The sequence below is a fragment of the Dermacentor albipictus genome, unplaced genomic scaffold (genome assembly GCF_038994185.2).
Source record: "Dermacentor albipictus isolate Rhodes 1998 colony unplaced genomic scaffold, USDA_Dalb.pri_finalv2 scaffold_12, whole genome shotgun sequence".
NCBI lineage: Eukaryota > Metazoa > Arthropoda > Arachnida > Ixodida > Ixodidae > Dermacentor > Dermacentor albipictus.
This window is the reverse complement of record NW_027225566.1, coordinates 15,029,476-15,054,076: the sequence shown is the minus strand read 5'-3', so window position 1 is coordinate 15,054,076 and position 24,601 is coordinate 15,029,476. Positions and strand designations below refer to the sequence as shown.

General features: G+C 47.6%; 1 pseudogene; it reads right to left on the bottom strand.

Moving 5' to 3' along the window:
* Positions 1–237: 237 nt before the first annotated feature.
* Positions 238–24,364, bottom strand: LOC139051488 (uncharacterized; annotated as a pseudogene).
* Between the last annotated feature and the right edge of the window lie 237 nt (positions 24,365–24,601).

Sequence of the window (24,601 nt, the reverse complement as noted above, 5' to 3'; positions counted from 1 at the left end):
AATCGAAACTACAGCTTGAAGCTGGTATCATTTCAACTGCGACGTCTCCAACTTTTTTTTTAATTTTCCTTGTTTTTCACTATCACTAGTTATGAAAGCCTGGATTAAAACAAAACTTTTTTTCTGGAACCTCGACTTGAGCGTTCTACGTTGCAACATTCATTTCAGCACTCCGCATACTTTCTAGTAATGTCGGACCCATGCCTTGATCTATATATAACATAAAATAGTGCACTATGCTTTTAGATCATTTACATGGAGAGCAAACTTTCCTTTTTATCTTCAGATTGTATTGGCTTTTCAGTACAGCACTCTTAATGGACAAAAAGTGAGCTGAGTTTCAGCATCTCAATGGAATCTAATGTTGGTGAGTTGAGTTTCTAGCTCAGCAGGCAACCATTTGAAGTCGGCAGAATGAAAAAGCAACGATGTCCATCTCCATTTATTAAAGGGATAGTTAAAGGATAAAAGAGTCATTTTGATTTTAAGAACTGTGTTCTCACTACATATGTTTTGACAAATGCTTATGGTTTAAGGATAAGCAAGTTGTGTTAGTAGCTTGCCTGCACTTTTCATTGTGTCTATATTGCTATGTTTAAAACAATCATGAAATAAGTTCTGAGTGTAAACATGCAATAACTATGCTTTATACAACATGAAAACATACAGAAAAGTGTAATGAAACAGGAGAATAACATTCAATAATGTGATGTAACAACCATCAGGCACTTGTGATAGGTACTTTGACATCTAAACTATGCTTAGGGAAAATGGTACCATCATGTGAAGGTGTTTTAAAGTCATTGTGTTCTTCAGTGAACAAGTGCTGTACACATGAAAGTACAAGAATTCAAACACTGAGAACATTGATGAGGTACACTTTTCAAATGGAGATATAAAACAAACAATTTGCATAGTGTGCAGCCTGATATCACATGTTTGCAGGATAGGCCAGGACAATCAAAAGATCTGTCTTACAAAAGATTGACAAGGCAATAAATGGAATGTATAATCTGTGTAATCACAATTCAAGGAAGTGTGGGAAGTGTTTTGCAGCTGCATTTGTGGAATCAGTATTACCTGGATATTTATCTTACAAGCTTGCCCCCATAGGTGACACTGCAGATGACAGAGTTCCTCACTTCAGAGGAGCAGCTGACTTGTCATGATATGGTGCACAGCCGACACTTCTTTGGTGGGATGTTCATAGCCAGTCTTGCATCAAATGTCTTTTCGGCAGATGTAAGGCAGCACGGTGAGAAGTGATGTGCTTTGGTTGGTCATGAGCGAGTTCACCTTCATGATATCCGCATCACGAACATCGGTGTCATTTACTTCAAGTATCTCGTCTCCGATGTCGAGTAGCCCTCGTAGCACCTGTAATAAATGCACAGCAAAAGATGACAACACATTGCGGTTATGTTCGCACTTGGCATGCTCCCATCAAGCAGACCAGCTTTCCTGTGATGTCACAACTTCAATCCACCTTGCACATGGACTATCACAGCCCAATCACACAGATTCAACGAGCTCAACCATTGATTGCCCATATACAGATATATTTTCAGGAATTATAAAAATTGGTTCGCGTTATTATGCCTCATTCTTCATTTAAATACCTGCCACAATGGCTCAGTGATAATGACATTCTGGAGCTAAGCACTAGGTCACTGATTAGGTCGCCATCAGCAGCAGCTGCATACCAACGAGGCAGAACGCAGAATCGCTCACGTACCGCGTTTTGGGTCGGGTTGAAGAATCCTGGGTGGTCAAAATTAATCGGGAGCTCTTTACTACAGCGTCTCTATTAGCCTGACATGCGGCTTAGTGACGTCAAGATATTTATTTTATTCATCATTTAAATAGACTGAGATTGACTCCACGTTTGCTGACCTACTATGGCTTATATTGAACTCAAAAGCGAATGAACTGAAGGCTAACCACACAAAAAAAAATGTGGACAAAAAAAAACTCAAGTTTCTACTGCGATCGCTGTCTACGTTTTTCACTTGTGCCGTAACCTTTGTTATTACTTTTAGCACGCTGTGATTGTTTCTATGCTACATCCACAAGGGATTATGCAACATGCATACATATGTATAACAGCCATTGAAAATAACTTTAATATATAGGGGACGGCTGTGTGAGCATTGCACCAACTGTGACGTGCACAGTGTGCTTACCTAATTATATTATTAAACACTCTCTAACAACACTTAAAGAGCTCTTATTGCCAAGAATCAATAGCCGCATCATACCAGCCAAAGCTTTGCCCACTCTTTTTTATAGCAAAGCTGTTAAAGGGAGTTTCGCGTGTGGCAGCGGCCTGGCCGGTATTCAGTGTCAAACCGCAGAGCAGCCAGCCGCACAGCCCGCGTCAGAGCCCCAAAACGGCCCTACAACCAGGTCGTGGGCGAGAGAACTCAGCCGGAGAGTCAGACACTGGCGTGCGCGAACTATACAGGAACATGTGTCGGATATAATAGGGAGCACAGAAGTACTAAGGTCGGATATAGTGAAGGAATGGAAAGGCCTCGGGTATAGCAATGAAATTGCATTGGATACAGTGAAGAGTAGGCAAATTATAGAGTAGAATTAGTTAAAACAAGCCCCTAAAGGGCTTCTGAAGTTTGTGAAAATAGGTTTACACAACTTCTCTGTTTATAATTAGTGTCATTTATCTGCTGAGGTTTTTATTTTTTGCCGACCGCAAAAAATAAATTATAAAGTTCTGGGCAGTTCGCGTAAGAACGTCTTTTTTTTTCGCTTTCGGTTCAGTTCTGGTTTGATACGCCACGCTTCTAGCAGTGCGTAAGCAGTTCCCACGGCGTGCCTTCATGTCTTAAAGGGCCCTTCACCACGCAGCATTTTAATGCTGATTATATGAAGGAATTTGTGAAAAGATGTCGAGTTTGTTTGTTTACTTTTCAAACCGGTTTATTAAAATGGAGATAGAAAGAAAATGGATGCTGCATGACGATTGTGCGAAGAGTTCTCTCCCTAGCTAGGCTATGTAAAAAAGCTTAGAGAGAACCTCGCTTCCCCTAGCAAGCGAGATTCCTCCCATACCTTCATTAAAGCACGCGAAATCCCGCGTAGCACTTACGTCTCCAGCCCCATGCCCACATCCCATTTTTCCATTTACCTACATTAGAAAACGTTGGGGGAACGGAAACTCCATTTGCATCCTTTTTGTACACATGGCGTTGTGTACCCTAACGCCTGGGCATCCCAATCTAAAACCATTTTTTGGGGATATCTCCCGTTCAGGGGAGTGCTGTAGTTTGTGTTGCTGATGGTTGTTTGGGACGCGCTGCATCGCATCCAGATCTCTAACATTGGAGGCGGGAGTTGTGACATAATAGCCGAAGTCGTGTTCGCTGGTGGGGAGGCCATAGAGAAACAAATTCAACAAGCGGGGCCATTCGGCAAAAGCTGGCAACAGGAAACACGTCACGCCTAGTGTCAACTCCATCAGTTAGTAGACGCGAGCATCCGAAAAACGAGTGTACAATGAACTTCCAGACAACGGTTACTTTTTTTTTATTCTTTCACGTTAAAACTAAAAGTTTTGCGTATAAATGAACTAGCACTTCGCGACCTATTTTTCTTGCGTCACCTAGCAAAAAGCTAGCGGCACGGCAGACGCGCCATATGCATGCGTCATTCGCCAGACATGCCACCGAAGTGGCTGGGTTGCCAGATTGGGCTATTAGTAGCCAAATTGGGCTACTTTTTGTCCGAGTTGGCGTCAGAATTTTCCTTTCGGCTATGTGGCTATTTTTGGGCTACATCTTTTTCCTGTCTAAAAAAAGTAAATATAGTTAAGCAGAAATGAAAAGCGCGCTGGAATCAAATTGCAGACGACACCAGGTTAAAGAAAATGAGCGCGTCTGCTAAAAAATAAAAATTTGCTAGTTCTATGTGAGAGAACACATATGCATGTGAAAAGGTCAAGGATCACGTCCTTTTGATAATTTTAATTAGGAAAGTTGGCCTCAGGAAACACGTGTACATCGGCGAACTAACGCTACCCGCGCGCGCGCGCCAGCCAACATAGACTGTTGCTGTCTCCACGTGTGAGCTTTCGGCGTCCTATGTTTTAAGCATGAGATGCCTTTAGCTCCCGTTGACGGGGCGCCGCGGGTGACCTCAGCGCCAGAACGGAGGGAGAACACCGAGCTGAAACTAACCGAAATTCGCCGAATTTTCTGCCTGTCGCAGGGTGCCTACGTGGCAATTCGCGTGGACCCTTCCTGTCCAAATTGCCCTTGCTCCAACGCCAACATAGAACATATCCTCTTCCGTTGCCCTCCAGCCACCACAGCCATCCATTCCCTACACAACTCCAAACCCTCCTTGCTGTTTTCTCCCCTTTACCCGGCGCGGTAGCCAAAGGCTCGAGTCGTTGCGCTGCTGAGATTGAGGACATGGGTTCGATCCCAGCCACACCGGCCGCATTTTGAAGGGGTTGAAATGTGAAAGCGCATGCGTACTTAGATTTACGAGCGCGTTAAAGAGCACCAGCTGGTGAAAACTACTGCGGAGTCCCCCACCACGAAGTGCCTCATAGTCAGATCGTGGTTATGGTAGGTAATATGACAGAATTTATTTATTTCTTTTTCTCTCCGCTACACTGCAATCGGGTGGGTGCAGTGTCCCTTCTAGGAGAAAATTTCTAGCCGACTTCTCTTTCTCTCTTTCCGGTGTTTATACATGGTTACAAGATCAATATAATAATAAATAAATACCCAGATGACCATTGGGGACATTGGTATAAAGTTTATAAACAGGGATAAGGTGCCTCAGAAAGGCTGGCCAACGTTTCGATAGGAGGACCTATCTTCGTCAAAGGCGGCCTCGTCATCCTCGGCATGTTAGTTTTAAAGGGTTAGTGCAGTGACGTCACGTGCGGTTGTTGTCAGTGGCAGTTGATTATAAAGGGAGAGACTTCAGAGATAATAAGCCCTGTCGCCTGACGTCTGTGAGCGTGGTTTCCAAGACGAGGGGACAAGAGTGGGAGAGTGGTGCTAAGGCGGGGAGAAATGAAAAAAGAAAAGGAGAGAAAAAGACGGGGGGGAGGGACCCCAAGAGGAAAAAAAAGAAAGGACAAGAAAAAAGAAAGAAGGGGGCATGGGAGGGCGTTGGGGAAGCGAGAGGTTAGGGAGCATTCAGGGGTGTCGTTGGAGGCATGTTCTTGTGGGTTCAAAAGAGCCGGTCAGGCGGTGAGTGCGTGAGAAACACAAAAGAACCCCCCCCCCCAAAAAAAAACATGAGTTGAAAGAGTGACTTTAGTAGCATAGCAGCAATGCGTCGAGTAATATTGAAGTAGTTAAGATGGCGACAAGGAGTCTAAAGTGCATTGTATCGGTTAACTGGAAGGCAGCGGCATGGTCTTTCAAGGGACGTTAGCCCCGGTAGTTTAACGTAGGTGTCGTTACGGCGGTATACATAAATAGCGATACCCTGTGTGGCTGAGGCGCCAAAAAAGGTATACTGACATCTGGGGCTTTGGTATGTGTTGTTGAGGGTGTTTCAAAACATATATCCTAAAAAACAGACAAAAAAAGGAAAGAGGTACCGAAACCAGAACAACAAACAGGAGGGTGACGTGTGCAGAAGCGGGCGGGGGCACGAGTACATGGGAAAAGGGAGTCGTGCAGTTGTTATAAACGCAAAAACATGAAAGAGTATATTAAATTGAGTAGTAGGCAGGAAAAAGTTTTCGAAATGGAGGAATAGGGGAGGTTAAGAATTAAGGTTAGCTGGTGGCATAATGTGTTTTGAGCCTTGGTTGATGATATGAGAATTTCAGATTTAAGTTGCCGCTTTTAAAGATTATAAGTTGCCACGTGCCGAATTAATTGCTGTTGGGTGTAGCCAATTAAACTTGTGTATGAGGTATGATTCCATATATTTGCTTCCACGAGGTGAAAGGAAATTTGTTTGTTTGTTGGTCATATATTCGACAAAGCCTTGCTTTGTCGAATATATGACCATGTTCATTAAAGTGGCTCGCTACTGCTTTCAGTAAATTATGTTTTGTGTCTGCGCGCTGACCACTGAGTCTTGTATGAATTTGTTGTCCAGTCTCATCTATGTATTGTTTGCTTCAAGCGGCACATTATAGACAGTAGACTACGTTGCTTGATGTGCAGATGAAACCCAAAGTTACCGTGTGTGCGTAATTCGAAGCTGTATTTTTTTACTGTAGTAGTAGATTGAATTTGATTGCATGTAGAGCACCTTGGGCGGCCACAGGAACCTGTTCCCAACTTCATCTTTGTCCTTAGTTTGGCATGCACAAGAATAGCTTTAAAATTAGCGTTGCATCTGTAGGCTACTCTAGGCGGGTCGGGAAAAATCTTAAGTTTCTGGTTGCTGATGAGAATTGGGTAGTATTTACTGAGGATGTTATTCACGTTTCGGAGTGCGTTTGAGAATTTAGTTGGAAGAAGAGGCATTGCAGTACTTGTGATTCTCGGGCAGGGCTTGAGGACCTCGGCTCGATCAAGTTTGGTTGCAGCGGTGTAGGCTTTTTGAAAGTCACTGCTTGGGTGGTTCCTGTTTGACAGGGTTTCTTTAAGGTGATCGAGTAGTCTTGTTTTTGAACGCAAATGCGACTCAGTCGTGTGGCTTGGCCTATAAAGATGCCTTGTTTGCAGTGTCTGGGATGGTGGCTCGTATATTCTAGGTACTGTTGTTTGTCGAAAGGTTTCCTATACAGCGTTATCTTTAGCGCCCCATTGTCAATGTATATTGTTGTGTCCAGAAACTTTATGCGCTCAGTTGAGGACTCTGATGTGAATTTTATTGATGGATGAAAAGAGTTTAGAAATGCTACATATTTATCTAGACTGTCTTGACCATGTCCCCATATTATGAATATGTCGTCTATGTATCGTAGGTATGTGTGGGGCTTGCCGGTACAGCGCGATAGGAAATCTGTTTCTAGAATCCCCATAAATATGTTCGCGTAAGTTCGTGCAAAAGCGTACCCATGCTTGTACCATGTATATGTAGGTAGTAACTCTCCTCGAATTCGAAGTAGTTATGTGTTAGAACTAATTCAAGGAGAGACAAGTAGACTTCAGTAGAGTGTTGTGCATTGTTTTAGACAGCGTTTGTTTTATCGAAGGTAAACCATCAGGGATTGGAATGATGGTGCACAGGGCCGTGACATCTAGTGTTGCGAGAATTATGCTGTGGGGTAGTGTGCCTTTAGCATTATTGTCCTCCATAATTCTCAGCAGGTGGAGCTTATCTTGTACAGTTGAGGAGAGTGCTTTTGGCAAGCCACCAAGGAAGTGGTTAAGGAATGTGGAGATGCACTCTCCCCAACCTCTCGCTTCCACAACGCCCTTCCATTCCCCCTTTCTTCCTTTTTGCCCCTCTTGGCGTCCCCCCTCCCTTTTTTCTCTCCTTTTCTTTCTTTTCTTTTCTGCCCGCCTACCACGCACACAGACGTCAGGCGACAGCGCCCATTATCTCTGAAGTCTCTCCCTTTATAACAAACCGCCACCGACAAACGACCGCAAGTGACGTCCCTGCACTAACCCTTTAAAACTAACATGCCAAGGATGACGAGGCCGCCTTTGACGAAGATAGATCCTCCTATCGAAACGCTGGCCAGCCTTTCTGAGGCACCTTATCCCTGTTTATAAACTTTCTACCACAGTGTGCTATTCCATCTGTCAGCCTCTTTCTTGACATTAGCGACTTAGTAAATTATGGTATTAGAGAACGGCTGGGCTATATGACAAAATAAAAGATTTCTTCAATGAGCTTCTCGAAATTATTAGAATTACAGTGTCACGGCGTCAGTGACCGAATGACTGCGGTGATTCAATGTTTCGGAAAAAACGAGGTTGTGTGCAGAATACTTTGTTTAGCGCAAAACGACAGACACAAGAAAGACGACAGGACAAGGCGCTACTCTCAACTGACATTTTATTGCGTCACTCCTTTATAGACCGCACAAACAAGAGGAACATGCGCAGTGAGCATGAGCACCATGCGGTGGAGCCACCAACATCCGATCCCAAGAGCGCACTCATGCGACAGAATCAAAAAAAAACCAAATTCAGCGCTGTACAAGGTTAAGGAAGGCACACTAATGCACTGTGACCCCAATGACTGAACGAAAAATGCTTCCGATAACCCTCGGGCGGTGGTGTCACGGCTCATCTTCAAAATCGTGGTATCACGAAAGAGGGGTTTGCACTTGCATGTTTTACATTGCAGAGCCAAATTGGAACCTGTGCCTGTTGGTATGGATCGCTCATGTTCTCTAAGGCGCTCGTTAACACAGTGGCCTGACTGCCCTACCTGGGGTTCTTTAACGTGCACCTAATTCGAAGTACACGGGTGTTTTCGCATTTCGCCCCCATCGAAATGCGGCCGCCGTGGCCGGGATTCCATCCCGCGCCCTCGTGCTCAGCAGTCAAACACCATAGCCACTGAGCAACCACGGCGGGTCCCGCAGGAGTTGTACGCCTCATTTAACCTACAGTGGTGCCCTATTTGATCCGGCAAGGTTGACCAATCTGAGATCGGTTATACCGCATGGATGGTACTCCACTAGAGAACCTGGTATTTACGACTTGCACATGTGTCGTCATACCTAATTGAGGATGTATATATATACATATATATATATATATATATATTTTTAAGAGGCTACCCGTACAGTCATAAAATAAAGGAAAAGACATTAAAAGGAAAGAAAAAAAATAGAAAAAAGGGGGGTGGGGAGAAAAAAAAAGGAACATGACAGGTGATTTGAACTCATGACCCTTGGATGTTGCCCGGAAAGATAGCTCAGTTGGTTGGTTCGTCAGGCCCCGGGTTACTTTCAAGCGCCATAGCTCCTGCTCCGAGCCCCACACTTACGTGGTAAGGGACTGATACTGTCCGCGACAGTCGATGCCTGTAAGTATTGAACCTCTTAAGAGATGAGGGGGGAAATATGCGCTCACCGAGAGGTCATCGTTAGCACGGGACCACCTCCAGGCACCTTTCTGAGATGTGGGGGAACTTCGCGGCCGGAACGAAGCCTCCCTTCTCCGCCGGCCCAGAGGGGGAAACGCGCTTTCCGATCGCTCACGGTTGCGAGGGCACAATAGTGTAGCTCTAGCGTCTAGGAAAAGCTTAAAAAGGTGCGAGGGCGGCACGCATAGCGTGGGGAGCTAGCCGCCAGAATTGCTATCTCAAGGACTGCTGCTGACGAGGGCGAAATACCTTCGTGTAATTATAATAACCCTAATAGGACTACTTTCGCAAGAACAAAGAAAAAAAAAGAAAGAAAGGAAATGGCCCAGAGGGCTATACTACGAGAGCTACGACTGATAATTTTCTATATATATATGTATTCATCTCATCTATGGGATCGCATGCGCGCGTTGTTGTTTTGTCTCTAAGAATCAAGGAAAGGACAGCAAAATTGCAGCGCCGTGGTTTTAAAGCGCACCCGTGGTAGAGAAACGGAAGGCGATATAAGCGTGCGTGGCTATGATACGCACACGAAAAACTGCCTCAAAATAGTTAGACTTGAGGGAAATCTTCGTTAACAAACGATAGCACAGCAATGAGCAATCGAATATAATTATAGCCCTAATAATAATTGTAAATATTCATCTCATCTATGGGATCTAATGCGCGCGCTGTCGCTTTGTCTCTCCGTGTAGTAGTTAAAAGAGCCAGTTTAAGGCGATATAAGCGTGCGAGGCCATGATACGCACACGACAAATTGCCTTAAAATATTTAGACTTGAGGGGAAAGCTTCGGTAACAAATTATAACACGGCAATCAGCACTCGAATACGACGAGAGAAATTATTGAGACATGGAAAATTCCCTTGAAATAAATATGGTTTGCGAGACAAATGCCTGTAAGTATTGAACCTCTTAAGAGATGAGGGGGGAAATATGCGCTCACCGAGAGATCATTGTCAGCACGGGACCACCTCCAGGCACCTTTCTCAGCGGAAGATTGCAGGAAACTGCCAAATACCTAATTTAAATTCCAAAATATCGTAGATAAGCGATTTGACGAATGGAAGAAGAAAAAGAAAATAATTACGCCCGTTTCAAACCTAAATACCACATTGAAACCAATGTGTTCATATGGCGGCACCACACAGATCTTACATCAGAAGCGTCTTATTTATTCTGAGTAGGAAGTTTTCCATCGTGGGCAGTGTGCATTCGGTCATTGCTGCTTCTAAGGTTCACTTTCGGAAAATACGTTCAGGAACAGGAGCCAAGCGCATGCCGCAACTTTTGGCGGATCCCGTCGAATCTTTGTCCTCGAAGCGCGCGCACACACACGCTCGCTCACCTGCTGCGTGTGGGCGTCGGGCATGCGGGACACGAACACGCCGTGGTGAGCGTGCACTCGCCCCCGGGCCAGGAAGAACCCGAAGGAGCGTCCGGGTGGCCGGCGAAGCTCGACCACCTGCGTGCCGTCCAGGTTCTGCTGCAGCAGCTGCGCGCTCACGTGCGTCGGATGGCCGCCGGCCCACAGCGGGTCGCTGCACGAGCTGCGCGCCGCAGAAGAGATTAGCCACTCGGCACGCGCTTGTGCATCCGCGGATTGAACGCGTCATAGTTACCCTCCTCCTGCTCACGCTAAACAGGCATTCGCCGCAATCATTCAGCGGACACTTGGTTAGGCAATACGGAAAGGAGGAGGATGACCCATTGCTGATGTCATCTTCGACAGAAACACAACAATGCGGCGTCTTCGGCACGGAAACACGACGACGCTTTCATTCTACAACGCTAGAAAAGTATTACCTACAACGCATTGAATATTATTCTATTTATTTTTTGAAGCACCGCTTTCGGATGAACACACCTCGACGCAGCGAAGCACGTTTGCCACGACAGCGTTCGCCAGCGACCGCTTTTTACGGCGAGCCACAAACCACAAACTTTTTCCGTCTGACAGTCTGAGAATGACAGTAGCGGCGAAGTGCCCTCACTCGGTCACACTAAATCTGCACTCGGTTACACTAAATCTGCCCATGCGACAGACAGGGGCCATACAAGATCATCTTTGGCTATTTCGCTGAAGGACCGAAACAGAGGATGAACATGAAGGTGGAACGGGCACACGCGGTTTGTCCTCTATTCCCGTGCGGGTTCCCATCGTTAGTTTGGCGCTTTATTGTGAAGTATCTATGCTTCACAGCTCTGCCAACTTCTATATGACTACATCAGCATTGAACTGACATGCGAGTGGTTGCGTTCTGCTAGAACCAGCCACTTATTTCGTTTAAATACATTCACCGAGGTGAAGGTTCGGTGCCGCGGCCGTAAATTGAGTGCCCGTGATTACAGGACCAGGCGCTATCGCGGGGCAGTTTTAACACAAGTTGAATGGTCTACTCAGGGCTGCACATTTAGTGGCCTGCTGCCGACTTCAGACTTCCGAGCGCGCGCCCCTGCTAGCAATCAGCACACGCTCGCATAACGAGAAAAACAAGAATCTGGGCCCGTATATGTCATGAGTATTTTCATCAATTTTTTTTTCGTCATTGACTGCCACGAAGCGCTGCCACGAAGTAGCTCTCGCCGAGATCAGCCACTCAGTGGGACTGATGATAAAAACATCGAATCGGATGAAAAGAATTGCTACATAAAGCGGCTGCCGCATGATCGCCAAACATCATCGATGCGTGCAAGCCACTAACATTGTCAGCGTTCAGCAGATAAAAGAAAAAAAATATCTATAACACGAGGGAGTCTGGGCTCATCGGGAACAGATAAGAAATGCGTGCGGCTACAGAATGGATTCCTCGAGCCACCAACGCTAAGACCGCATAATAAGCGCGGGGTCCATAATTTAATCCAGCGCACACCTTTCCCGTATGTTTGGATTCAACGATCACAGGCGGTATTGCGCCTGCTTTGTGTTATCGCCTTACTTTTCAACCTACACAAATACTCGCTAACGCGGCAGCGCTTTGGACGTAGCAGTCAACTTTATTTAGTTCGAATCACACTGCCGCAGATTATGTTCTGAACGTTGTATACGGCCGATACCAATGAAAAGCTGCATGCTATTCTATGACGCATATTAACGAGATGGTAATAAAGTTACCAAATGTGACGAATCCATATGTCCACATGATGCTAGCCCAATTCACAGTGCTGGTGTTCGAATGCAGCAGTGCAGCAACTTCTCATGAATTCTAAACATGAAAAGCGTCACGCCTTTTGCCAATTTACTTAGAAACTTGAGTGGGAAATACATTTAAAAAATTTTTGTTAGTAATTTCCATCAGACAACGTTTTATTTTCTTTTTAACTCGAAGAATAATGTATCTACACAGACAAGCGCAACACAATCTTCAGAACATGTGGAGAACCTTACGGCAGAATTGCGGCGGACTCAAGTAACTCAATTATTCAAAAAACAGCGAACGTCTCTTCCGCAACCCTTTATCGGTGACACGGAAAGCGGAGGCTCCACATTTCCGGTCAGCTCATCTATACATGTAGTGTTCACTGGAAGTAACAGATATACACCGGGAGCACCCCCTTATTCGGTTTTATAACCACGCTACCAATAAATACGAAAGCACAGCAAACAATGCCTTTAAACTGGCATCCCTTTGGAAGTAACCATATATTTCTTTGAGAAGACGTGATTTATGGCTCTAAACAAGAGTCGGCGGCTCTATTCAATGACCGCGGTGGCATTACAACGTTATATTATACAACAATGTAGACTCCCTTTACGCAAGCAAGGCAAGCCACCTTTCCCACTAAAAATGCGGCCAGTGTCGGTTCCGGAGAAATTGGCTTCGGCCCTCGCTGGTTTTGAGTTGTGCGGGTCTAGTGTTTGCTTGAAGAGCATGATAGCAATGCCGCAGTTCCTCACGACCGCCTTTTATGCAAGCCCAATGACTTACTCTTTCACCTAACCAGCCAGAACACTGGTTTTTTCTTTTAATATGGAAGCTACGCTTTGCGATTACCTCCGTGGAAAACGGCGAGCACTTGGTGCCTGAAGCTAAGAATGGAGCTTCCGTGTCACGCGTACGTAGACACAGTGCGTGTTACAACTAAAAGGGAAAAAAAGATTGTGACACGCTGCCTGGAGGGCAGCACAATAAAGCACTCAAGAGCAGTGTGGTGTCACCGAGCGAATCTCGAGAAGAACAAATACAAAGTTTGTTCCATCGCACCGGGGAATAATACAAACGTCGATTCTCAGCTCAGAGGAAGCGCTAAAGCAATCTCACTGTGGGCCAAATGTCAGTGCTCCAAGTATCCCCTCAATGTGAACGAAAATTCACAACAGCATATGCTTGAAACAATGCTTACACTGCAGTTGGGGGAAAAAATCTTTAAAGGCACTATCAACAAATTTCTTAACGAATTTATAGGTAAACAGAGCGTATTAGATAGGTGTATTGCATATGTGCGTGCTTGAGGTTTTTCTGACGCTACGCTAAGCCCCTGCCTAGGCGTGCCCGAAGACCCAAACTCGAACAGTTGAGCCAGAAAACTTTTCATGCTGATGCGTTACGACAAAGTATGTGCCCCCTCCCCCCACAGCCTGCTTTCCCGCTGAATTCAAATAGATTCTTCGTGCGTCAATCAATGACACACGAGCTCGCACACTGCAGAGTAGCTGAGGTTGCGAATAGACTGATCTCGCAGAGTTTGTTGATACCGTTCAGCAATTATCGCAACAAACATAGACATTGCAAAACAAGTGGTGTTACATTAAGGAAATATTCCCTGTAGCTCACTATTAGAGAATATAAACATCCTCGAATTAGAACCGCCCCCAATCCACTGTTTTTATTCTTAAATGCCGTGCAGCGCAATAACCGCAGCGTCAAAGTTTGTGAAACGTGATCGTCGCGCCTAGGCGGACCTTCCTCGAACGAACCTGTCGGGTGCGGCGTTGATCTGGATGCCGGTGGCCTCGTGGCGCGAACGCCGCTTGCTCTTGCGCAGGCTCATGCGCGCCTTCAGTCCCATCACCAGGGACGCCGTCGACGACGCGGAGGGCGACGGCAGTACCAGGCTTGCCGCGAGGCTAGCGGCGCCGTCCAGGATCTCCCGTCGGCGGTCCCTCGCCACCGCCGCCGTCTCGGTCTTCTGCGGCCGGTAGATTCACTCGGTGCTGAAGGCGCGCAGCAGCGCTGACCGGGCGCTGCGCCCGATACCCTGCACCCGGTCGAAGAGCCGCGTCGTGGACCCACCATGTGAGGCCGAGTCGTTCTGGGTGACCGTGCCGCTGCTGCTGCCGTTCAGCGAGCTGGACGAAGATGCCGGGCCGTAGTACAGGGCGAAGTCGCTGCACCAGGTGTAAGAAAAAGAAGAGAGAAGCACGCGGTCATCGCCGGCAGACTGCATGACGCTCGAATGAAATTCCCCCGGTCAGCGGGGCAGTAAGCATTGTTGTACCGCTGTCAGCGCGACTTGTGTCGGGGAATTTAGTACAATGCGTAGATACACACACCACGCGCACTACGTTTACGGGCAGACCCGATTGCGATTTGGGCAGAACAACAAAGCGTCCGTTTTCTTTTATAAGCTCCGCCGCAGACCAAACAGACTTGCAGTGAGCGCGCGACAAAAGTGCCTCCATTTGGGGGACCGGTTTCCCTGCGGCAGGTTGGTGCACGTCTCAGCGCAGCGCACCACCCTTCCTCCTCTCGCGACTCCTTCCCCTACATGACTCACGGGCATGCGTCGCCCGTGAGGACATCTCCCGACGCAAGGTGCCATCGTCCCGCAGGAAAGTGGAGGGAAAACCCTCCCCACCGACTTCTTTTCTTTGCACGTGCACTGACAGATCACATATCCTTTCGGCGTAGACTACCACGATCACGAAAAACAAAAACAAAACATCTCGGAGCCTTTGACCTAATGAATAGAGATGTACACCCTGCCACCTGCACAACTGCATAGTTCAAGGCGGACACCGGTCAAGTGAGATAGCAGACAGTTCAACATTTAACTCGCAACGGCAGCGCCTGCAATAAACGGTTAATAGAGCCCCACAGTGAGCAGTCAAACACTTTTCTTTTTCCTCCTTGTGTTGTTAACAGCGATTTGCCGAGGCGTACTATCCTTCCTCCTTTCTGGCCAACCTGCACGAGGCGTCATATCAGCTAAAGGCGACGAAGGAAGTTCCTGGTTGGCGGGGTGAAGTTGTTTCGACGGACAACTGGCTGCAATAGAAATCACGCTACGAGAAATCGGCCGTGGCTTCAGTTCGTCAGAGTTCGCTACTTTTGTTCCAGGTAAGTGGTAGGCTTGTTGGGTGCGAGCCATCTTTTGCGATTCGATTCTCAAGCCGGCACTTAATATTTACAAAGTACCAAACTCAGCGTTACACTTCTTAACATCACTTCTTGTCACCGAGCTCCTTGTTCATGTGTTCTAGATCTTTTTTTCTTTCTTTTTTTTGCATAGCGGTTATGGTAAGGCACCTTTTAGGATCACGAGTACTTTTTTGCTTTGCACAATACCTGCAAGAATATTTTTGAGGTAATGTGCAAACCGCTACACGTTTCAAGAAATAAATCATGCGAATGTGAATAAATTTCCAAATAACGATTTCCGTGTCAGGAAGGATGAAAGTGTGTTTTCGTTTCGTCATGCCAACAAACGACCTTTGTTCCTTTATAGAGCGGTGGAAGGCTGTGCAAGTTTACTTTAAAACAGTGCTCCAGTGTGCGCATCAGGTTTTTTTTTTCGTACAGTGAAACCGCAAGGCATGCAGATAACCGGCATAACCGGCGAAGTCTAGACACGAAGTTGTACATTAGGCACTTACGGTAGTTCCGCTGTAATCGTTAGTAGTGCAGGACCATGAATGAGCGCGCGTATTTCCTGACGGCATACATCCCAATCAGCTTCAGCTTTCTTACTAAAACGCTACATCTATGCAGTGTTAGCAATGCAGTGCAGCAATGCGTTTCTATAGTTCTTACCCTCAGGCATCCACGCCTTTCAGCTGCCGCGTGATGCTGCCGTAGTGAAGCATCTACTCTCTGAAAGCTTGGAACTGCACTCGACACTTAGCATGAAAATGTAAAAGGCTCTCAGAGTCGGCCACATTGTGACGGCACATGGGTTCAGCGCATGCTGCATGTATTCATTAATCATCAAATTTTCATTAATTAAAATCATTCAATAAATTCAGGCACTTGATTGTGAGGTGAGAGATCGAATGCTGCTCCCAAAAGAGACAAAAAAATTTGCGTGGCTGGGAGCACAATCAGTGCCAGCGCGACTTCTGCGCGTATACCGGAGCGGCTTTCTGGCATAACGCCGGAGCCAAAGATGGCGGATTTTTTTGCGCAACTCTGGATGAGAGCAACATAAGTCGACACTGCTCTGAAAGCGCATGCAACAAAGCTTCCATCTGTAGAGGCTGCTAACGATGCATCCTTTCGCCGGTGTGTCATTCCCCAAAAGCCTTAATGGCATACACTCGCCTTATTATGCCTCCTGCTTGAGCACCTCGTGTTTTTCCAAGCGCCACTGATTCTAGCGGAGAGTGAAACACGTTTGCATCTAGATTACAGTATGCAGTATCATGTGGTGCGGCACTTTACCTCTCAGCGAGACCGATAATACCCTGCAACAAAACGAAGAACAGGCTCAGCACTCCAATAACACCAGCTCCCGAACAATAATGGGCACTCGTCCTTTTGAAGCAATTTATGTGCTTGGCGTCATTACAGTTACAGCAATAGTTTTGTTGTTGTAGTAGCAGTACTTTTGTTGTTGTAGTTGCCGCTGCTTTTGTCAAAAGATCAAGCGCAGCAGAAATTGACTCCGAAGGACTTCGCAGCGGAAACCGACGGCAGGCGAAGCGGAGAAAAATTTACAATTAAAGCTCGGTGTCCACTGTGGCAGCTCATTTTGATCGCACTTTTTCGGGCCCAAGCGTCGAGTGCAAGCTCAGACTATCAGTTTGCACATTCGAGGTTCGTTACTCGACTGGGGAGGAAATACGTGAAACTCAGCGCCCCTTCACAGTGCGAAAATTTCTCCTCGTCACTTTCTTACGGCTCGGTTTCACCTGACATTGGCAATACAAGCAAAGAGCTAGTAAACACACCGACGTGTGTTATCCTTGCATCGGGACGTTGCGCAGCCTTTTTCATTGCATTCACTTCGCAAAGCCTGATATGCTCTGATAAGTGCGACGTGGACAATCACTTACAGGCAACGCCCAACACGATACAGCATTGGCTCACGTGCTCTCCTCTACGTTGCTTTGATTAGCCCTCGCAGTTGTTTAAAAAAATGAATTTCTTTAGTTTTGTTTTGGTTGTTCTTACAGCTATAGGACGTTGTAGTTTCTTTTTTTTTAAGACGAACTGGTGTGAAGTTGGTTACTCCTGATGGAATATGGCAGCGCACTTCGAAACAACGACGTAACAAAAAATGAACACAGCAGCTCGTGTTTGTTTATTCTGTGTTACGCAGTTGTTGCGAAGTGCGCTGACAAATTCCATCATAAGGTTTTTGGCATCAGCACGTCATTTTACGAATGACGAATTATTTTTTCCACTTGGAAATGGCTCTGGTAACTTTTTTTTTCTCATTGCACTTGCATTTCTGCTTCAAACTAGGAAGAATATACAGCCGCACTGTTAAACACGACACGAGCTTTTCTTGCCCTTAAATTTTTCAGTATGACGTTCATATAACATATAACAAAACGCTAACGCAGTCAGTGTCAGAAATTACTGAAGGCATTCGTCTCGTCACCTTAGTAACGATAGTGAGAGAGAAAGAGGGAGAGGAGGAGGAGGAATGAACGTTTATTGTAAGATACAACGAGAAAGTGTCCTTTCTTCGCCCTAGGTGGGCGGCTCTCTTAGTCCAGAAAGCTGTTGGCTAACGCTGCAGCTCGGGCCCGGTCCACCAGACTTCGCTGATCTTCCAGGCTGATATTTATATCTTAAAGGAGATGCGGGCCATAAAACAAGCCGCCAGCTACCCCAGATTTCCGAATGCTGCTAGAGTGAAGAAGGCTAATGTAAAAGGGAGAGTGCACGCTATGTAATGCAGTATAAAATGAGCGAGAACGCACACAAAAAGAAAGTAAAGAAAACACGCGAGCTTCGCATTACATAATTAGACAAGTAGGCGTTTACTATCGCATACACAACTACACAAACAACGATAGAGCATAGACTTTCATTTATGTTTGCTTTAATGTTTAATGTTTAATGTTTTAATGTTATCGCTACATGACACACTCTTTCTCTATCACACTCTCTATCACTCTATTATTTCTCGTGTATAATGCATCATTTTGCATGTTGTATGGCTGAAAGAAAAGGGGTAGCACACTTGAGGCAGGATGCTGACACCTGTTTCAGATATATTTCATTACCGCTTTTTTTTTAAGAGCGACCTCGCTGCCAACATGAGTACGATTTTTGTTTGTGTAACAGCAGCGCCAGCAACGTTTAAAATTATTTGAGCACAATGTCAGGTTTGCGTGATGTGCGCTACGACAGCACAAACCGTTTCACGTGAAGGCAGCAGCATCGAACAGATCTTTAACATGCATCGCGATGTGGTAACACTGGCCGCCTCCACCGCCATATTTCACCACTAGGTGCAGTTGCGAAGGCGTGTATGTGGTGTGTACGACTCGGTGACCGTCGCGGTGTGGCTCGATTCGGGACCCTCAAATGTAACAGTGACCTTCCACTCACTCTGTTTGTGAAATCATTATTTAGCCGCTATAGTGCTTAAATATGCATGGATGCGTTCTACATAAAATAGCACTGCTCTCTCTCTCTCTCTCTCACACACACACACACACACAAACACACACACACACACACACACACACACACACACACGCACACACACACAGAAATCTAAGAAATACAGCTGCACTGATATAGGCTAAACAGGCGTTCGCGTTTCCAAACATTTTTTCGTACCGAAGCACACGCGTTGCGCCAAATTAAACGAAGCTGATGCGGTGAAGGCAAAACGGATTTTTTTTTATTTAAGAAGACGGCGGGAGGGGGTTTATAGATGTCGCAGTAAACATACACGAGGGAACGGCATGGAAAACGTCGTCTGCGTTGGCCACTTTTCATTCACTAATTCTGCTATGCCTTCTGCCATTAAAAAAAAAGCCAAGCTTGTTGCCGGCGTTGCGACCACGTACCCCTTGCTTCGCATACAGAACCGAACAGCCGTGCGAGGACACCACAGAACAGGCTGCCAAGCGAATCCTTTCGTTCTGCCGTGGCATCGGCAACATGGCGGATGACGCTGCGCTCCAGGTCCACAGATAGCGCTTAACATTTTTAACTCTCCCCCCATATAACGGCTCCATTAAGAGCAACACTAAAATGACTTCGTAAACGTAGGTATTTTTGAAGTTGCAGTTTCTATTTCTATGTCGGCAAAAGGCTGTATGTTCAACAAGAATACGGTTAAATTTTTATTTAGTTAGTTTTGTATTCGAACAACAGCGCAGAACATTGATATGACCTGACGAATTTTGAGGGATTTTCGCACGCTTGGGCCGCTTTTGTTCGGAAGGAAGTTCTCGGAGGTCCTTACGCCAAGCATTTGGTTTATTTAAAATGGAATTTGATTTTTCTTTATCAAGTTAACTAATTCACTAGCCCGGAGCACACAGCCGAAATTTCATGACTTCAAGTCATGATTCTTATGACGTGAGGAGCTAGCTGATTAAGATATCGCTCAAGGTAAGACGTACGCTTGTGACATTCCACAAGCGTAATTCACCACTCTATCTTGACTCTACAGTGATGCTTGTGTCCATAGCTGCTATGCAATGCAACGTTTATTAAGTACGTAACTTACGAGGCTCCAGTTGTAAACGCCCATACTAGGTGGAAACGAAGGTGTTGCAGTGCTATTTTGTTGTTGTTGTTGCTCGATCAATTGATGATTGGAGCACTGCTAGAAACTACTAATTTACCTGAATTAAAAAAAATGGAATATCCAGCCAGCTTATCGAACATTTGCACTATTTCATTTTTGTAATTATTTGCTTTAGGGTAAACGTTACATGCGAAAAGCTGAAGCCCAGCACTAGCGCAGTCGTGTGTAACAGCTGCGTAACATTTTTCCCGCCGTGCCGTGTTCACGGTGCACAAGCAGCGCGGAAAGCAACGGGCTATCGCGACTCACCTCTTGTGCATGCACTTGCGGGGTGGCAGCGGTGGCTCGGTGTCGTCCATGACGCATGGCGAGCTGGTGATACGCGGGATCGGGGAGAGCACCGCATGGTGGTACGAAGGCTTGCGCGTCACCACAGCGTACTCCACGCCGCCTTTGTCCACCTTCGCTGGACCTGCGAGCCGTCGGCGCGCTCTGCGGTGACCGACCATATTCCGCAACCTTGTGAGGTGCTTCGCTCTGAAGCGTCGCACAATAAAATGCAATTCATGTCCACCGCCAATGGCGAAGTCACCGGGTAAGTCACCATCACGTTTGGCGCGGCGAATACACGCCCGGCGATGCGCAGTTCAGGAGAACGCGCGAGTGAGCGAGCGCTTTGGAGACACATGACATCGAAAGGAGGATTAGCACGCGTCGCACGTCTGCAAGGAGGGGTCTTCGCTACCTTCTGCGACTCGCTAACCGTGAAATACACCGCTACAATATGTTGCCGGAGTGTTATATTCCCGCGCTACCGCGTAAATTTGCTCGAATATTTATCCGAAATAGAGTGATTGGGATGAAGGCGCACGTTTATATGTCAATGTGTCAAATCAGAAGGTCGGAAAAGAAGAAAGACAGATGTGAATCCTTGACGTTTTGAAACACGCCGTACGGACGCGGCCCACACCAAAACGCAGAAGCGTCAATTAGTGAACATGCATACTCGACGCAACGACTTGAAAGCACCCTCATGCGTGGTTTCAGGTCGCCGGGCCGATATCTGTCCGCAGAGCACCAAGATTACCATCTTCTATATATCGTTGTAGTGCAAGCTGAACCACTTGGGATAACAGAAAAGCGCATTTGACAACCACACAGCGCTTACAATCGCCGCACTCACTGTTGGCTTCGGACAGCGGTTTTTCCGCGTTGCATAATGGCATTTCGCACAGCTCATGTGGCAAGACGCACGCGTAATCCGTAGCTAGAGCAGCTCGTACGCTGGATGCGGGGCAAAAAAGAGCTTATCTCAGCAGAATAATAACTCACTGGTAGATCGGCGGTACCAGATGAGTCGGAGTATGGAGACACGGACAACGTGGGGCCACGCGGCAACTAAAACGGTGAGTAAGTTCGCAGGGCCGAGTAATACGTAATTTGCCGGCAGCTAAAGGAAAGGCGGTCCACGATACAGCCACTGGGGCAAACGCCCGCCGTACGAGCCATGGTGAGCAGTATGAATGCGCACGCGGATGCTGCCGATTAGGCCGCGTCAATAGCGGACGCACGCAGCGCCCTATTCAGGCCGCACAATGGTATCTTATCGGCCAAACCGCCGGCCACAGCACAGCTGTTCTTTCACCTGACCCGCGATGTCGAGTGGAAGAGAGTTCCCACTATGCGCTTGTCCCTATGTAGCAAAAGCGTGGTTCGAGTCTTTCTCCCCCCGACTACGTAGCCTCCGCGAAACAAGAACCGTTTACAAGCGCCGCAGCGGACTTTCGCTGCTATACCGTTCGGCGCTGCTCTAGCCGAGAGACCACCGCCAATGGGCCAGTCAGCCACGATTCCTCCCACGCCAATTCACCTTTGCCGTTCAGAGTGACCCCCTGGTGCACGAGCGTTGGCAGGCTGGTGCTCTTGGGTGAAGCGTCGGCCGTCAACGCCTGGGAAGCACCCGCGAAGCAGCTAGCCGCCTCGCGAGGAGCGCAGCACGGGCGCTGCGGGCCGCCGGAACGGCCCAGGTCGTCGGAGCTGTTGTTGTTCTTGGCCAGGAGCAGCGATCCGCGGACTCCGTTGGCGACCACCCTGGCGAGCGCCGCGTCGTCTCGACGCGAGCAGTGCCCCGCCGGCGGCGTGCACGGGCGTGCTGCGCTCAAGAAGGAGCGTCGGGCGCTCGGCGACCGCACAGCGCGAACAGCGGACGGTGGCTGTTCGGCGTGCGACACCAGAGGCTGCACGTCCGGAACCACAGCCGCGGGCCGCGCGAACAGCACGCGCATCGCTCCGCTGTCTGGGGCCGATAAGCCCCGGCTCGCAGCAGAGCTCTTCGGCGGCGTCCCTGTTGGGAGACGGAGGGCGTCAGCTTACCGAGAACAAGCATTTGCGCACATATTACAAAGAAAAGTGAATAGACTAAATAAAACCTGAACGAACAACAATGACAAGATGGAACGTTTTAAAGATTTCTTTTTGTTTTTACCGTGTCCTCAAAAAGGTTGTGAGAAGAGATTACACTATCCTGACTAAAATTGTGCGGAATAATCAATGGCCAACACATTCGAGCACTGCGCGGCCATTCCGCCAGCACGCGACGTCCCTTGAGCTCTAATATTCAAATTGACGCAATCAGTGACGCAGAGTAGCCCGTGCATGTGATACGTAAGCTGTGCCGATTGAACTGCTTAACTCATGCGCATCTTATCAGCGAGCTTGACCTCCATATTCTGAACGCGTTCGGTCTCTAGCGCGATCGCTGAGCATGCGGGCTCATCAACAGTCATATATACGTATATGACTATCACTGGGCGTTTGATATTGTGATTTTGTTACGAGCATAACGGTGTTGGAAGACATTTTTCAGCGCTTCGAGACAGGCTCATACGAGGAGCTGAAAGCGAAGAATTTGACGTTCGTGAAATTTCTGCAATATTCTAACCTACATCGTCACTTTCTTCCCAAATCGCATTTATTTGTGCAAGAGCACTCCGATATGTCAATCACTTCCTCAGATAATACTCGCAATTCAAAGATAGCTCGTAATTCGCAACGTGTTTTATACCGAAAAAGAAAGAAAAACATTACAGCTGATGTATGAAGGACGAGGGGCCAAGCGCGTATCTATATCACCCCCGAGATTTTTCATATAGTGTATGTACAAAACATAGCTTGCGTGATAATTTATTTGCCAGGAATACGCCTTGCCATAGAAACCGCGCCTGTTTCCAGCTCGAGGCGGCTAACGACGCTGTTTGTTGCCCCTAACTCCTAGTTACGACTCTCCCTCTGGGATTGTAACAATGCATGTATTACGGGAAGGCCGAACATGTAGCCTCCTCACCCGGCAAGGAAAGCGGCAGCGCCTTGGGCGGCAGTGTGGTCTTGGGCTTGGGGCCCGACAATGACGACGTCGTCGTCGAGTGACTAGAAACGGGCCGAGTAGGCTGCACCCGGGTCACCACGGCTTCCCTGGGCGCCGTACGGACCGGCTGGGTGGCCCTCAGGTGGCAGGTTGTCGTTCGCCTCAGCTCCGAAATGTGTGCCTCCCCTGAGCACCTATTATTTGTCAATCCGTCACAGCGGCTAGGGTTCGTGCCGTCCGAGTCACGGCTCGTTCCATCAATTGAGCGGTGCTCCTCCCGAGCTTTGTCGTGCAAATATTGTCCATTCGTGAAAGCAGCTTCCTTTGTGCATTGGGCCGAGCCCACAACACTGCGCGCAGGGCAGTTTGCGTTCACCGGTACGCCACAGGCGGCATCCTTCAGCGAAGACGCCGAAGGGATTCCCTTGGAGCACTTGAACATTGCGGATATGCAGTAGGCGGGGTGCTTGCTCGTAGACGATGCCGATTCGTTGGGCGCAGACACTTGCACGTCGTGACCGAGCCGATGAGAGTAGTTCGAGTCTGCCGGTGGCAACGCGAAGGAGGAACTGGACTTGCTAGAATCGGTTACCGGCGGAAGTGACGATCGACGACAGCTTGGCCAGTCGGTTATGACCGAAACGAGAGGCCTCGGTGCCAAAACGTCGTCGGCGTCAACCGTCGGAGCGACCGACAACTTGACGTGAGAGGAGGCGTTTCTGCCGTCGACGCCGAAGCTCGAAGGCAGCGTGCGGGCAGCGGGCACAGAAAGCCTCTTGAAAGCGCACAATTCGTCCTCTTCGAAGGCGCGCACGGGCAGGGAGAAACTTCGGTACCGTCCCGCGGAGCGAGGGTCCAGCTGCCCTGCTCGTGGCGATGAAGAGGACGCGTACAGGGCGGCCATGAGCTGTCTGCAGGAGCGGCGCATGTGCTGCTCCGAGAACGGTAGGCCCTCGTCGAAGTGCACCCGCGGGGGCCCCGCGACATACGAGGTCCTGGAGCCTCCGTCGTTGCCACCGCTAGAGGTCTCGTGCAGCTGACGCCTGCGGTGAAAGAAAACACACTGGATGTTGAAGTGTGCCTTACTGTCATCGTGGCAGTTTTGGGGTCCTGAATATGTGAAGTGCATTACATATAGAAAGTGTATACTGCGTTGTATATTTTCGAGGAAAGAGTTTCCACAACACACTTTGCCCATGCGGCAGATATTCCCTAGAAATTAACTGCGATGAGTATAAATACCATGCCTGATTGATAGTGCTAATAATTTCCTTTTTTTTAGGTAGAACGATCAGTTACCAAGAAGGTTAAAGAACAACGAAAGCTCGTTAAACTTGAAGTTTTCATCATTTTCACATCACCCGCC